This window comes from Dermochelys coriacea, chromosome 2 (assembly GCF_009764565.3).
Source record: "Dermochelys coriacea isolate rDerCor1 chromosome 2, rDerCor1.pri.v4, whole genome shotgun sequence".
NCBI lineage: Eukaryota > Metazoa > Chordata > Testudines > Dermochelyidae > Dermochelys > Dermochelys coriacea.
This window is the reverse complement of record NC_050069.1, coordinates 139,288,628-139,305,866: the sequence shown is the minus strand read 5'-3', so window position 1 is coordinate 139,305,866 and position 17,239 is coordinate 139,288,628.

The window sequence follows — 17,239 nt, the reverse complement described above, 5'->3', positions numbered from 1 at the left end:
TTTAGATTGGGCGCTTATTTTTATTTTAGTTGGTAACCATTTCTATCCTTTTATGCCTACCACTTATAATCACTTAAAATCTCTCTTTCTGTACTTAATAAACCTGTTTTATGTTTTACCTAAAACAGTGTATTTTGCCTGAAATGCTTGAGAAACCTCAGCTCATGTACAATGGCTTGTACATGTCTTCTCCACATTGAGGGATTATAAACTTATACTGGTCAGGCTTCTGACCAGGGAAGGACCATACAGCTCAAGGGTGCTAGGCAGAGGAGCTGGGGAGAATTGGCTGGAGCCTCTCTATTGTTAGTTCTTGGATGACTGGGAGAAGCATTCATGTAACCCGTCTGGGTGAGTCCCTGCCTGTGGATGTCTGTGTAAGTACAGTACCTGCCAGAGGTTTTAAGCTTGTAACAGCACCACAGAGTGAGAAGGAGCCCAGGTTAGTTGAAGGGAGGGCTCAGAAGTACCCCAGTTCTAGGTTATATCCCAGGGATCCCATCACAATATTATCCTTATTATGCAGATGGGAGATCAAAGTCAAAATTCCACTAATTTTGGGTGTGCAATTTCAGAAGACTACAGCCTGATTTTTCAGAATACTTCACATTTTTATAAAACTACATATTCATAAAACAGCTTCCTTCTTCCTCAATTGTGAGTGTCACCACTTGTGCAAATGACACACCATGGGTCCACTTAGGGTACCTGGAAAATGAGGCATACTCAACTAGTGGCCGGCTGTGAAAACTCTGATTTATGTGACTTGCCTAGTATCACATAGGAACTCTGTGGCAGAAAAAAGGGAAAGTAGAATCCAGTTCTCCCAGGCACCATTCAACTTCTCTAACTATGAGACTATCTTGTCTTTCCTACCTTCCTCATTCACTACACTCCTTTCAAATTCTGCAATCAGCAAAGCACAGATCTTACAGAAAACAGTATCCTTCACTGCACAGCCCAGATTCTTCCACAGAGCAGGTCCATTCTGCACAATGCATGAGGCAGAGGTTGTGTGTAAACAGATAGTATGTGACCATATAAAGTCTGTATCATAATGCTTGCTAATGACCAGCAGCAAACCCCTCCAGGCACTGTCATCACTAAGCCACTACCATGCAGAAGCACACCCAGCAAAGTTGCATGAATGCTCTCCAGGCTACTCATTGTATTAGCAAGAGTGTTGTAAGCAAGACACAAGAAGCAATCTTCTGCTCTACTCCATGATGATTAGGCCTCAACTGGAGTGTTGTGTCCAGTTCTAGGCACCACATTTCAGGAAAGATGTGGACAAATTGGAGAAAGTCCAGAGAAGAGCAAAAAAATGATTAAAAGTCTAGAAAACATGACCAATGAGGGAAGATTGAAAAAATTGGGTTTAGTTAGTCTGGAAAAGAAAAGAATAAGTGGGGACATGATAACAGTTTTCAAATACATAAAAGGTATTTTATGGAGAAGGGATACAAGGACACAAGGAGAAGGGATAAAAATTGTTCTTCTTAACCTCTGAGGATGGGACAAGAATCAATGGGCTTAAATTGCAGCAAGGGAGGTTTAGGTTGGACATTAGGAAAAACTTCTTAACTGTCTGGGTGATTAAGCACTGGAATAAATTGCTTAGGGAGGTTGTGGAATCCCTGTCATTGGAGATTTTTAAAAGCAGGTTAGACTAACACCTGTCAGGGATGGTCTAGATAATACTTAGTCCTGCCATGAGTGCAGGGGACTGGACTAAATGACCTCTCAAGGTCCCTTCCAGTCCTATGATTCTATGAACTATACACAGGAAAACACCAGCAAATCTCCCAAGTCCCCAGCCTTGCATCCCAGAAATGTACCGTCCTACACTGCTCAAGACCTTCTCTTGAACAGTGCAAGCTAATCAGTTTTCCAGTTTGTCAAAGGACAGTGGACACGAACCAGTCTTTTTAACCCGAGCAGCTTTCCTAAGCACTTTAGACAAACTCACTGGTAAGGATAAAACATTAAAATAAGCATTTTAACTACAAAAATATAGATTTTAAGTGATCATAAGTAGTAGGTATAAAGGTCAGAGATAGTTACCTAAGCAAATAAAAAGGAAGCATGCAGTTTAAATCATAGAGTTGAGCAATTCCCCTGGTGTGGGGTCGTGTGCAACTGAGTCTAAGTCTATGTCTACACTAGCACTTTTGTCGCTAAAACTTTTGTCGGTCAGGAGTGTGAAAAAAACAACCCGCTGACTGACATAAGTTTCACAGACAAAAGCGCCGGTGTGAACAGCACTATGTTGGCAGGAATCACTCTCCCACTGTCATAGTGACTGCTGCTCATTGGGGGTGTTTTAATTATGCCGATGGGAGAGCTCTCCTCCGTTGGCATAGAGCGGCTACATGGGAGACCTTGCGGTGGTGCAGGCAGATGCAGCGGTACAACTGTGTCGCTGTAAGATCTGTAGTGTAGACATAGTCATAGAGTTGAGCAATCCCCATTGTGTGGTGCTTGCCCAACTCTTTTACAGAATTATAAATCTCTTGTTTACAACTCCCTGCAGATTAATGGTTGTTTAATGCCTGTCTGGGTGTGGATCACTTCTTTTTTTTGTCACTGGAGGGCTAGGAATGGGTGACTCCCAAACTTACAACATATTGCAATAACATAAGCAAAATCTCATAACTTCATGCACACTAACGATATACATATTTCAGCAGATCATGACCCATCTTACATGGCATGCTTTGTATGAAATATCACAACTATATACAAATGATGCATATGGGGGGCACAGGGTGCTATTTTGAGGTACATCATGTCACACCTCCTCAGATCCAGACCATGCCCATGTTTTTGCCTTCCCCCACCACTATTCACCCCAGCTCCCATTTGTCCCCTTTAGCTTCTACTTTCCCACCCTTTCTTCTTGTGCCCATACTACTTCTTGTTCCTAAAACCCAGCTCCTGCTTCATTTTGCTCACATCATGCTTTTACCCCATCTTAGCCCCTACTCCTGTACCCCCTCCCCTCATACTCCTGTCTCCTGACCCCTGTCCTGCACGTCTTTCCCCTTTCCACTTCCTTAACCCCTACATTCCAGTCAGGCAGCTTCCTCCTCCTCCACATTGCCTGTGCACTAGTGAAAGGACCCAGAGCACAGAAAAGAATCTCCTGTTCTCCATTCTGGTGTCTGTTGCCATGGAGACCAACAGTCGCCAGGAGAAGCAATTGCAGGAAAATCCTGCTCACCAGTTGCAGACTGGTGCTCAGCCTGGCCAGCACACAGGAGCTATGAGACAATGGGGCAAGCTCAGTGTGGACAGAATCTTCAGAGACCAACACTGACAACCTCTCACCACCCTCTACTGATCCTGGGCAAACCACAGTTTTTCAGCAGCTTGCTCGATTAAGTCTCGGCTCCCAAGCTTGAAGACACAAGAGCTTCTCAATTAAATAGTAAGATTTTTTTTTAACACACCTGGGTAGAACCGTGCATTTTCCCCTCAACTCATTCTTGGAAACAGTTTTAGTGTTTTTGCTGAGATTAACAAAAAAAAATCAGCCTGAGACAAACACCCAGCATGGAAAATTTCAATCCCAATGGTTAAAGTCTGGCCACCATCATCATAGTTTGTGGAGCCAAGGCCATAGCTAAGACGTGTCATTTCTCTCCAGTAGTTCCTTGGGAGCACAGAATGTTGACAGATGGGATGTCATCAGGCAGTGTTCACATGTTTGCCGAGGCTCTCCACATTCACATTTGGGGTCATTCCTCAGCTTCCACTTGATCATACTATCACCAGTCTTTGCCACCCCACCTGATTTAAAGTATACCACTGTTTTCATTTGAGGTCACTGCCTAGGGTGAGCTGTCCTGAAGGAACCAGGTTCTCAATGATCATCTGCATTTCCCACCATTTTGTTACTCTCTGCCTTCTACAGTGGTATTCTGAGATAATGGATTTTCAGAAGTAAAGCTCTTTCTGGACTTCAAGCTCTTGAAGGGTGGAACGCTTCCATACAGTGGATGTGCTGGATCATGCATCTGCTTTTGTCTCTCCTTTTTATTGAAGGGGATCCCATCTCACTGATGAGGCAGTATAGCAACATTGCGGGCATGAGTTTCAGAGTGTTTGTGATTATCCTACAGTATTAAATGAGCTCAGTATCAATGTTGTGTGTGTGGCTTGAGCATGACTCTACTGGGGCACTGTACTCCATAGCTGAGTAACACTGGGAGAGACTAGTTGCTTTGAAGAGTTTTTGAGTCACCTCCCCATTTTGTGTTGGCCAGTTTCTGGTGTACAGAATTCCTGGACTTCACTTCATTGTCCCTAGCCTCTGTTTGCCAGAAGCTGGGAAGGGGCGACAGGGGATGGATCACTTGAGGATTATCTGCTCTGTTCATTCCCTCTGGGGCACCTGGTATTGGCCAATGTCAGAAAACAGGATGCTGGCCTAGATGGACCTTTGGTCTGACCCAGTATGGCCGTTCTTATGATCAGCTTCTTGATATGCTCTTTTCATGTTAGTATGTGATCTAATAAGACCGCAGGGTACACCAGATATTCATAGTACTCAAATTTTGTACCATCCAACAGTATGTGGAGTTTTTACTAGGCCTGATGGTGTTTCAGGTAGAAGGTGCATACTTGTGTCTTGCTAGGAATTCAGGAATGCTGTGCAATAGGATTTTCAAAGTACACTCAGGGAACCAGTTGGAATGTCCTCTATGTCCCCAAATCTTTCCGAGTGGATAGCAATGCAAAGATCATCTGCACAAATGAATCTCCACACCTCAGAGAATTCTGGTTGGTCATTTGTGTAGACAGTAAGCAGCAAGGGTCATAGCACTGAACCTTGGGAAACCCATTTGTGATGGGGTTTACAACCCCTTGTTGCCCAGTGCAGGGTTTAAGGGATTATTTTGGGCTCAGCCAGCCCTGTGCTACCACACCTGAAGCAAATGCTCGAGGGGTGGAAGAATTAAGAGATGGGGAATTAGCTTATTTGGATGGCAGAGTTGGAGGTGAGCAGACCTGCAGCCCACAGAGCAGAGGGAAGGCTAAAGCCTCTGACACAGCTGCCCAAAGGGGTGCTCCCTGAGGGAAGGGAGGATCCACCACAGAGAAAACCAGAGAGGAAAGTATCCTGTGGACCTTGGACATTGGTAACCAGTGTTCCCTCTAATTTTTCCCACACATGTGCGGAATGAATTTTGTTATGTGCACCAACGTGAAGGTGATATGTGACATATTACCTTCATATTGGTGCACATAACAAAATTCATGTGGTGGGAGTGGGGCAGAAGGGTTTGGAGTGTGGGAGGGGGCTCAGAACTGGGGCAGAGGGTTGGAGTGCAGGGGGGTGAGGGCTCCAGCTAGGGGTGTGGGCTCTGGGGTGGGGCTGGGAATGGGTGGCTCAGGGCTGGGGCAGAGGGTTGGGGTACGGGGGAGGTGACAGCTCTGGCTGGAGGTGTGGGCTTTGGGGTGAGGCTAGGGATGAGGGATTTGGGATGCAGGGGGGTTCTCCAGAGCTACGGTGGGGAGAGAGGACTCCCCCCAGCTCTCTCTCCCCACAGCAGCACTTCAGCTGCAGGAGAAGCACCTCTACCCACCACGGCTGAGTTGGGGGCCGGGGAACGTCTAGGCCGGGCTGGGTTCTGGCTGCCCTGCCCCCAGCCGTGACCAGGGGAGGGGTGCCCCCAGAGAAAAATTAGCAGCAGCCAAGCTCCCCCCACCCTCCAGCACCTCTCACCTGCCAGTGGCCCTTCTTATGAACAACTCCTCCTCCATTGCAGTGCCTCCTGTCTGCCATAAACAGCTGTTTCACAGCATGAAGGAAGCTCCAGGAGGGAGGGGAGGAGCAGGACAGGGTGCGCTTGGGGGAGGAGGCAGGGAAGAGGCGGGGACTTGGAAGAAGGGATGGAGGAAGGGGTCGAGCCCCCTCTGGCTAGAGGGAAAGTCAGCACCTATGAGCGCCCCTCCCCTGGCTGCGGTAGGTTGGAGCCATGGCTGGGCGGGTTCCCTGAGCACCACGCAGCTTACAGGGAACTTAGTTGGTAACCCCCTCTTGCTTATTTTGGTTTGGATTTCCCCACGAGTGGAAAGCCTGGGACTAAGCTGACTCCCGGAGGGGGCGGGGGTCGGATGATAGGAAGAGGCCCAGGTAGAACAACCTTAATGAGCCTTGGTTGCCAAACTACAGGGGTTCTGGCTGTGACCAATATGCCACACTCCCCAACCAGATCCTGAGTGAGAACCATTACACCATTCCAATGAGTAAGCTATTGACTTCTGGTCATCCTTCTGTACAAAGAAACATCAATTCCTGAGAAGGGAGGAGATGATTTGGACTGTTTTACTATTTTTCAAAATTCTTGCCAATTTCAGTAGAGGTGTGTGATGGTTCAGTGTCCTAAGCAGCCTATCTGTTAAAAACACAGTCCCTGTAATTTTGTATTTTTGAAGCCATCTTCGATGTATGGGCTTAAGTTTGCCTTGCCTTAACTTGGCCACTACATGAACATCCTGGGTGGAAACTGGCTTGGTCAGTCATTTAGCTGCCCTTCCGCTATTGGTGCTGTTCAACCCACTATTATCCACTCACATCACTTCTATGTTGAGCAAAGTAAGGATATTGGGCAGTAACTCTTTGTACAATTAGGGTATTCATGTAATTTGAGTAGTACAGCCATTTTGGACTGTGTCCACAGCTTACGTATCTGTGCTTTCTCCATGCGAAAGTTAAAGAAGGCATGCAACCACTTCTGTAGTCTCATCCCAGTGTAGTAATAGTTCATGAGATATACAATTGAGTCCAGCTGCCTTCCCACATTTCAGGGTTTTCATGGCTGTTGTCTGCTTCTCAGTGCTGAGTTATTTATTGTGGACTTTGTTTCTGAGACATGAGAAAAGTTTGGCCAAAGTATAAGCAACTGAAACAGGGTCTTATAATGGGAAGTCTCATACTACCTTAACTATAGGCAGCACTACCTGTGACTCCTATCATATGACAACTTCAATTTGAAAGGAAGTATGTATGGTAGTAAAAACACTGGAGGCAAAGCAGTCCAGGTTTTATTCCTAGATTTGCTACATACTTGCTGGTTAACATGTGGCAGGTTTCAACCTGTGTGCCTCAATTCCTCCATCTTTACAATGTGTTATAGTAATGTGTTATAATACTTACAAATTACAAAATGGAATTAATTTGTTCATATTTGTAAAGTGATTTTGAGCCTCCGATATAGAAGTGCCATCAAAATGCAAAGCACTGTATCTTCTTTTAGGAAAATACACTTTTCTTTTAAGTTAATTGTGGCTTCTAATATATAACTCTTGAGTTATTTGCTTACTATTGGACAAGTGTATATGTTAACAATAACTGACCTAAGTAATAGGATAGTGATGATTTTGCACTGTTTTATTGACACTTTTTTGTTTTCATTAGTAACAGCTCAAGAATACTTCAGTAATATTAAGGTTAGTAATGGCAAAGTGACAACTAGTAGGTAATGAAGGCTCAAAGTATTAGTTTAATACAGCATCTCTCTTGTAAGTAAGCTGCAGCCAAACTGTAGCTTAAATAGCTTTAGAACTTCTCAGCAGATTCTGTTGTCTTTTACCCATTACAATATTTTCTTTATATGAACTTCTAGCCTTTTACCATTGCAAAGAGAACCACTGCTACATTAATGCACTTTTTCCCTGTTTATCTAGCTTTACAGAACACAGTTTGTCGTGCCAAACAATAATGAACCTGCAGACATCTGAACTTTGTTCCTCATTTACCTCAATAAAGTTGTTATGAGCAGACATGGGCATGGAGCACAAACACAGAAAGAACTTATTCTTACACTTCCAGAAGCACACTGCCAGATGACTTCCCGAACTCTCCAATTTCCTTTCACTGTTATAGGCACATGCTAACAATGAAAGAAAGCAAACTCAGCACACACTCAACTGGCATTGAACCGCTTACTGAAAACAAGCCAAGAAAACCTGAATACTCCCCATTGCTCTGAGTTTATCCTGGATGGACTTTCTTTTGTCCCATCTTTCCTTCCTTCCCACCCACCAACAGACCATTCATGCCACACACAGAAGCCTAAGCCAGAACAGTCCCTATGTTCCCATTCTACATAAAGAAAGTAGGCAGAAGGGGAAAGTTACTCATCTAAAATACCAAAGATTTGTTTTGCATGGGATGGTGCACCAAGTCATATGTTCTGCAACCAAGGGGTCAATGGCTACACCGAATAAGTAAGTCACATGCCAAAACCTGCACACAGACTGAAGTGACAGATATCTTTGAAATAGCTCAGTTGCCTCAAAGGCAGCAAGGTCTTGACATTGAGATGGTCTTGTAGGACTTATATAGTAGAATTTTCAAGTGTCCTTAAAAGTAAATTCAAAACTTCAAAAAATTGGATATCTGAGGGTCCTAATAGCAAACTCAAGATTGTGTTTCATACAGAGCACATCATAATGAATACCTTGTCTCAGCTTGGCCTGAAGACCATTCCTTCAACAGCCCATATTTAGTGCTATACCATAAATGGAGGCCAACCAGTTTTTACCAGAACTCTTCTGCCTGGATCCCCCCAGGCTGTTATATCCTTTGATATGCTTCAGATTTATCAGATTCCAATAAAATAGATCAGCGAGAATAAATAAGATTTCCCACCCCCTACAAAACCTGATGTACATCTACACTTGATCAGATACAGACTAAATCATCAGTTCCATAAGCAACTACAGCTCACTTTCTGTAAGCAAGGGGTCTGCAACCAAGACAAGTCAAGACAATTCCCAAGCCACTCTGTTTTCCATAGTCTTTTACCTTATGGGTATTTAGATAGTTTGATGCAAGATTAAGGGATTTGGGGAATTAATCTGTTGCAGAATATTTCAAAATCTTGAAAACAGATCATATTTATTGACATATAAGCAGAGTTAAACAAGGTGTGAAATACTTCGATCAACTCAGGTTGCATTTTACAGAACGATGTCATAGTAATGGGAGTGCCTTGTGGACCAAGTGGGAATTTTCTGAAACTTTGATGGATATATTTATATTGCACACAGACAACATTTATACCTTAATGCAAAAAGAAAGGACACAGTCCCTTCTCATGTACTGTACAGTGCAAATGGTAGTCTAGCTGAGGTCATTGTAGAAAGACTTTCCTGACAGTTATTTTCTGAAGGAGGGACAGATTTAAAGGAAATATCTAGTGCCTGACCAGGATGGCGCTTCTGAAATTAGGGGGTGAGCTGGAAAAAGGTGCAAAGACGAAGGTGGGAGAAAGATACAAATGCAGAGTTAAGGGGGACTACTATGAAATTATGTTCAGAAGAAAATGAGGACCAGAGATGTAAGGCAGTAAAAAAGTTGTGTGTGGCCAAGGCCAGAGGAAAGCAATGGAGGGATGTGAGGAGAGGAATGACATCTGAGTGGCAGGAAAGGGCAATGACTTTTCCTGCAAGTGAAGATACATCGTACATCTGATAGAAGCCTGCTGTGATTTGTAAGAGTCTGTTCTCATAACATTTAACAACCAAAGCTCTTCTTAGGTCTGGGAAAGATATTCAGAGTATCACAGCTAAATACAAGGTAGAACGGATAGTTTACCAAAATTCAGTATCTTTCATTGTTGTTTGCAGTGTTGTTGTAGCTGTGTTTCTCCCAGGACCTGAAGAAGAGCTCTGGATAGCTCCAAAGCTTAACTCTTTCACCAACAGAAGTTGATCCAATAAAATATGTTACCTCACTCACCTTGTCTCTTGAATACAGGAAGAAAGAAGTTGAGCTAGAAACAAAGCTGATATAAATGTAGGAAGCCCAGTAGCATTGCCTTTTATAGTCAGGCTAAAATGAGCCAAACAGCCTACTCTGCTGAAATATTTGTGTTGTTATCCATCTAAAAGTGGTAACCATGAGTTACTTTGACAGTCTTCCAACATTTCAAGATTACTTGGCTGCCACCAAGTGGGCTTTAATATAAGATTTTTTTAAGCCACATTTTAGATAGTCTGGAAAATGAGAGTCTGTTATTGAGATATTCTTTTTACTTCCACTTCTAATGCAAAGTTTTAAAAAGTCAGTCCTTATGATTTGCCGAAGACTGAATCATATGACCCACAGTGCACTTTAGTAGCACCACTTTCCCTTATCACATTTACAATTTTTCCTTTAAAGTAAAAATTAAATTAATACTACTTTTCTATGTGATGGATCTGCAAAGCAGGGGATTACAACTCCCATCAGCTCCCTATCCACTACATTTCCCTTTTCCCAGGCCAGGTAAGGAGAAAGGTCCCAAAGTAAGGAGTGACTGGGCTGTGTTTAGGAGTGCTGGCCATGTGGCTAGCCAGGAACTGTAGAGATGCTGACATAGGAGCCACATGGCAAGCAGGGAACTGGAGAGAAGCCCCAGGAATTGTATGCAGAGCCACATGCAAATCACAAGCACTGACGTTTTAAAACTGTGCATTAGAAATGGAAGTAAAAAGAATCTCAATAACAGCCTCTCATTTTCCAGACTCTCTAAAATGTGGTTTAAAAAAAATCTTACATTAAAGCCCACTTGGTGGCAGCCAAGTGACAGCTGGACATCACAGCTAGGTGCCACTCTGTGGGGGCTTATGGGGGAGCAGCAACTGGGCAGGGAACCAGTGGCAGGGGCCCCAGTGAGAGACATTAACTGAGACTGGTTTGGAAACCTGCAAGAGCCTATTTGCCTGAATAAAGACTGGACTGGAAAGGGCACCCCAAACACTAGGCCTGAAGAGACTTGCCTCTCAACTGGACAGCCGTGAGGGGCTGTAACTTTGAACTGTAACTGCTTACATCTCTGACCTAAAGTATCCACATTCTTTCCCTTTCCTGCCAGCTCTAGTAAAATATCCTTTCACTTAGCCATGTATATGAGTGGTTCTTCTGACTCACCAGGGCTAGCACTTACAAGGCCTAGCAGCTGAAGAACCTACAGTGCTTGTATCTGAGCTGAGGTACGTCCGGCACATCACTGGCACCCTTGGGGTTTGATGTACTGGGCAGCCTCAATAATTACATTAATATACAAATGTGCTCATGTCAACCTCCAGAGTGGAATGACTAGAGGGAAAGGGGTAATAAGGAATGCAAGAGAGATGGAAGAAGAAAGAACACTGAAAGTTAGGTTTTTGAAAACTATTCCCAAAGTTCTCTGCCTCAAGGAAACCTACCATAGGCTCTGAGTTTCAGCCTTTTCATTTCATATTCCAAACCTTAATTGGGAGCTCTTGGATCTCATAAAACTTACTGTTAAAGTTTTTTAATATACAGTGAAAGTTAAAAGCAGCTCCTTGTTACTCTTCCACACTTTCTTTCAATCCACTACTAGTGAAATACGGCATTGTATTCTTTGTTTGCTTTGGGGTCATGCCAATCTTGCTATATGTTCTGGGCCAGATTTTCAGCTGCTGTAAACCATGATAACACTGGCTAGGAACCAGGTCTTGTATCTTTTACAGGGCAGAGTGTTTACAGGTCTTCAAGACTTCTGCAGATTACAATGTGTGTGCAAGTAAATAGTCTAAGAATGGGTCACCCTCACTGCGGAAAATGGAAATTAAGGGCTTGAACCAAAGATGTGCCAGCTATCTGTGACACCCGCAGTGAGTAAGTTAGCCTCTCATCCCTTTAGAAATGGTTCCCACAGCTCAAGACTATGCATGGTCGTGAGACACTATGGGGAAACTTAGACTGTCCCCAGCTGTGATGCATCCCATAGTTGCCAGTTTGGTATTGTTCACAAGCACTAAATACACTTACAATGTATCAGTTTAAAAAGATATATTTAAATATATCCAATGTACAAAATGTCTTAGTACAGAAACAACAGCACAGGTAAAGTAGAGTTTCTCTAAAATTTCAGTGTCAATTTTCAACTTAAGTCAATGGAGCCAAGTGTCATTAAGTCATTATTTAAGCCGAAAAAACATAGTAAAACATTAAAGACTTTCTCCAATTCTTACACCAAGTACGAAAGGTAGGGAGCCAGTACAAGAAACTGACCAAAAAAACAACTAGTGAATGGTGAATACGGTCACTGATTATAGTAAACTGGAGGTTTTGTAAAACTGCTTTTCATTTTAGAAATTATGATAACTGCACTGCACCTGTCCTCTCTCTTAGGCGTTCTACTAGATTATGTACCCTAAGTGTTTCAGTACCAACACTTCTACCTTCCTCCCACTCACTTTGCCTCTACACCTCAGGACTATAGCTTGCACTACTTGGTTACCTCACTTGTCCACCATTTCTTTCCACTACAGAATAAAAGAGGTTCATCCACTTAATTTAACTTATACCTGTCTCAGGGAAAATAATAAAAAGAAATTAAATTTCTAGTTATGCAATGAGTGACTTTATATCAAGGAGTCAGCTGAATTATAGCCAAAACTTCTGACATTAATTCTCCCTGCCCCATATATAAGTACATATAGCCAGAGTTTGCGGGGGGAGGGGGGTAGGAGGAGGACAAGTTGGATTGAAAGAGGCCTAGTCCTTAGTTGAAGCATAACCAATACATACAGGGTTACACAGACTGGCGATCTGACAGAATAAGTTGTGGGTCAGGCCCTGAGGGCTTCAAGTATCTGCTGATTATGGGGGCATACCAAAAGTCACCTCAAGTGGAAGCAAAATTATAGTGATCCTCAAAAAAACCATCCTCCCGAGCCAGAAAATTGTCTTCTGCTCAGAAATCCTAACTTCAATACCCACGTTCTTCTCCAGAACCTCTGACAAACAAGCTGGCCATATATAAAACACTTGTAATTATGATTGTAATTGATTGTTTTTGCACATAAGCTTGACAGGCACCACTGAGAAGTTAACTAGTTCAGCTGAAGTATGGGTTTCAAGCATCATTTAACACTGCAACTATATTAGAAACTAGTAGCTGAAAGACTGTGTTATCGCACAATATAATTCATAAAGTCATGTGTGTAAAAAAAAAAGCTCAAAATGTCTACGAACTTAACAATTGGACAGTTACAGACTGCAAATTCCAGTGATGATTCAACCTGGTGATATGCTGAGCATAAAGAGCTCTCAGGCATGCTTGTAGCTCTCACCATTGCTTCAGACTGACTCAGACATTCTAGCTTCAGAGTGACACAGAGTGACAAACCTGGAAACTTCTTATATAGATAACATGTTTGAGCTTTCAAACTCAGACCTGTCTCAAAAGCTGAACATTTAAATAGCTTTCTGAAGGACAAGGTTAGAATTCATGTTTACAGCTCTGATGTGGATTGTTGCCCAAATATATGTTGCTGTTACTTGCTCATCCTTTTGAAATCATGATTTGGTTTTCACTTGATTTATTCTTTGTTTCTAGTTACGATGACCTCCATATGAGATGACTGGTTCCGGTAAGTTTCCATGAACTCCAATATCCAATTCTTGTTTAACATTATAACTGGATGATTTTTTTCCTGCAAAATGGACATTTGAGAGATTTTTTTTTCCATCGAAAACAGATGCAAAGTGTTTTTCAGTCTCCCGGGATTTCTTTGTTTTGTTAACAAAACCCCCAATAGTTTTTAGAACTAGTGAGTTTATTTGGAAATTTTGCATGGGAAATAAATTCATTTCCCTAGCAGCTCTACTGAACATTACTCCTAGGGGAATTCTGCGCCAAAAAATTAAAAATTCTGCACACTATATTTTAAAATTCTGCAAATTTTGTCAAAATAACACTATAGAATCATGCCAGTTTCAACTATTTTGGTAATTTATTTCAAAATACCTGTCAGCAGGTATGTCTGTAACAATACAGACACACACAAAATTTTCCCCAGGAGTAGAGAATTAAAGAAACCCCTATGACAACGCAGTTCCTGTTTCTCTGCCCCCTCAACCTCCCCAGAGCCCAGTCAAGGGGCCAGATTCCCACAACCCCTCCCCCCAAATCCAGTCACAGGGTCCCCCCCAAGTCAATACACCTGAACCCACTCTCCCCCAATCCCAGCCATAAGGGCCCCGCTAGCCCAGATATCCACACCCCCTCCCCCCTGAGCCCAGTTGTGGCCTTCCCATTCTATACATCCATCCCTCACTGTCCCAGAGCCCAGCCTTGCCCCCCCAGCCCAGACACTCTCCCCCACCCTCCCAGAGCCCAGCCTTGCCCCCTCCCCCAGCCCAGACACCCTCCTCTCCTTCCCAGAGCCCAGACATGGCCGCTCCAACCCAGACACCCTCTACTGCCCAGGAATCCAGAAGGAGAAAGCCTGTTTCTGGGTCCCAGTGAGGCTTGTATGGAGTTTTCTTCCCTCAAGGTGTGCGGGGAACTGCAGCTGCTTGGAACTCTCTACTACCCCCACTTGCAGTGTCTATGTACAAGCTGGACTCTGCCAGCTCCAGCAGCCCCTAGTAGCGGCCAGCAGCACTGCAGCCCATTTCTGTTGGGGAAAGGAAATTATGTGCAAAAATCATTAACTTCTGCATTGTGCATAATTCCCCCAGGAGTAGAACATACAGTATATCCATTATCCAGTATTTAAAAGGACTCTATGTAGTAAAGACATACCTCTGATTTTTTTCCTCCCATTTTTCTGAATAATACCTGAAAAAGACCCTCTCAAAAGCATTTCTCTGTCTTTTCAATTTTGTGCACTTGACAGCACTTTGTGTAGAGTCAGTTCAGTATTTTTTAAATGTTTCACATATAATCAGTCAATTTCTCCTTTTGTCTATGCAGGTCTTTCAACCACCACCAAGTGAGAAAAACAAACACTGAAAAATTAACAAAGTGGAATTGTAAAGCTAATTATAGGGGAACTCAATGGCATGCATAGTACCTGAAACTACAGCTAACTAATTTTTTTTAGTTGATTACATTTCAGGTTGATGTCCTTTTAATAGTCTGTGTACTTTTAAAATTAACTTTAGTGTAGTAAGGTAATTGTATATATTAAATGTAGCATGTGTGAGAATGTGTGCAAGTACTGGTCATTCCCCACTCAGCACATAAAGGGATCAAATCTAGAGGAATCCTCAAATCAGTTGAAATTTAAAATGTTGGGATTTCACCTGAAGCACAGGCCATGTGGAGCCTCTTGCAGTTCCATTCCAGCAGGAAAGGGGTTACTCACTGTTCTAGCAGTCAGTGGTCATCCTCAGCATGCAGAGAAAGGCAGGAAAGGATTGTGGGGCCCTTCTCTCAAGGGCCGAAGGTTTTCCCACATGTGGTGGGGTCTCTGTCTGGCTGCGAGGGTCATACCCTTTCCCCCTCTAGGGAGGGATTCCATGCTGGCTCCCCTTGCCCTCCCTTCTTGATGTGGGGAAGGCTGGGGGGGCACATGGGGAAACTGATGGGGCCACTGGGTCTCAGATGCAGGTCGCTATTCCCCCTCCCTCAGCTCAGTGTGGGGTGGGGAAAGAGGCTGGAAGTCACGTGGTGCCGTTAGGGTGACTGGGATGAGCCCAGAGTCCCTGGGCAGCCCTGTTGGGTCTGTTATGGTGTCCCCTCAATCAGCCCTTGCTCACAGGAAGGGAGGCTGAGGGTGTGCACTGCTCCTTGTGTCCTGCTCCTCGATCCTCTTTCTGCCTCAGATGGGGGGAGGGAGGAGAGGCTCATGGGGCTTCAGCCAAGGATGAGGCCGATGGGCATACAGATGCCTGCTCCAGGATCTGCTCTGAGGGGGCAGGAAGAACACTCAGTCTCTTCCCCCTTCCCTTGGGACAAGGTGGCAGGAGTCTGAACCCACCTAAACTTTGTGTAGGGGTTGGTGGCGCCCAGCTGGGCATTCTGTGCTCATCCGATGCTGGCCTCCACTGGAGTGCGAAAACTTCACCACTTTAGCAGAATGCCAAGGGAAATGAAGGAAGATTTATAAGCATGGGAACGATTTCTGGATGAATGTAGAGGCCTTTTTAGTGGCATTCACACTGATTTCTCAAGACAAAGCTGCAGATACAGTCCGATGCCTCAGGAGACATGGGCTTTGGAGTTTACTTTCATGGTGAGGGCTGTGCTCAGAGGTGGCCAGAAAGCTGGGTGGTTCAGATCATTATAGGGACATCACCTTTCTAGAGGGTTTTTTCCCCTGTACTGGTGCAGTCACACTTTTGTGGGAGAACTTTTAGAGCAAACAAGTCAGTTTCCAGTGCAACAACAAATCCATGCTCTGTATTGTAAATAGTGAACTGCTCAGGTCTTGAGGCCAGCCTTAAGAGTTCATGGAGTTTAGGGCACAGGAAGGACTTCATCATGAGCGATCCATAACATCAGGTAGCATGACACATGTTGTCTTTGGCCCACCATAGGTTGGCTCCCTCCTCTATATCATACTACCAGTTCGTAGGTCCTTCCTGCTGGTGTAGGCTGTCAAGTTTCACAGACCCACGTATGCACTTCATAGGGCAGAAGCCCTTAAAAGAGTGGCCCAAGAAAGGCAAGTGCAGGAGGGACAACACATAACAGTGGAGACCCTGACAGGATGATTAAAAGCTCTACCATGGGTATGCAGCTATAGGAAGGAGGCCACTTTATTTAGCGTGGCATTTGTTGTTGCCCTCTTCAGCACTGTTAGAGTCAGTGAGCTGGTGCTTTTGGGAGCTATGGGCAGGTCCCAGTGGGCACTGAACTTAACCAGTGTACAGTTATGTACAGGAGCAGTGTGATACTAGGCAGCGTGGTTGTGGAGAACATCCAAGCTGGTCACTGCCCCCCACCCATCTGGTTTCCAGTGTGGTTAAAAGGATAATGTGAACAGCTCCCAGAGGTAAAAGACCTGGGATTTTGCTGATGGGCCTTGGGCTCAAGGGTTAGGGGGAGAACTTGTGGGCCAACACCCCAACCCTTCTGCACCCTCCATCCACCTCATGGGGAGGTAGTGGTGATTGGACTCAGAGTGAGTTCAGTCCTGGTGGGTAGGCTGAGGAGAGCCTACCCTAAATTACAGGTTATATGGTAGGACCCTGTAACTCCCACACTAGGACTACTTCAGTGTGTACTATATGAGAGTATGGGTGATGGGCAGATAACAACCCCTCCCCTGTGTTTAAGTTAATAAAAGTTGCAGCCTGCTGTTTAAAATCCATCTATATGTCTGTCTTCATTTCGCCACTGTATCCAGATCAACTGAGGCATGTGAAATAGCTGGAGCTGGGAAATTCTGGCCAATCAGCACCCAGCACCCCCAGCTAGCCAATGGGTGCCAAGGTGGAGGAGAAGCTATCTGGTATCCCTCATCAAACATCTCGTTC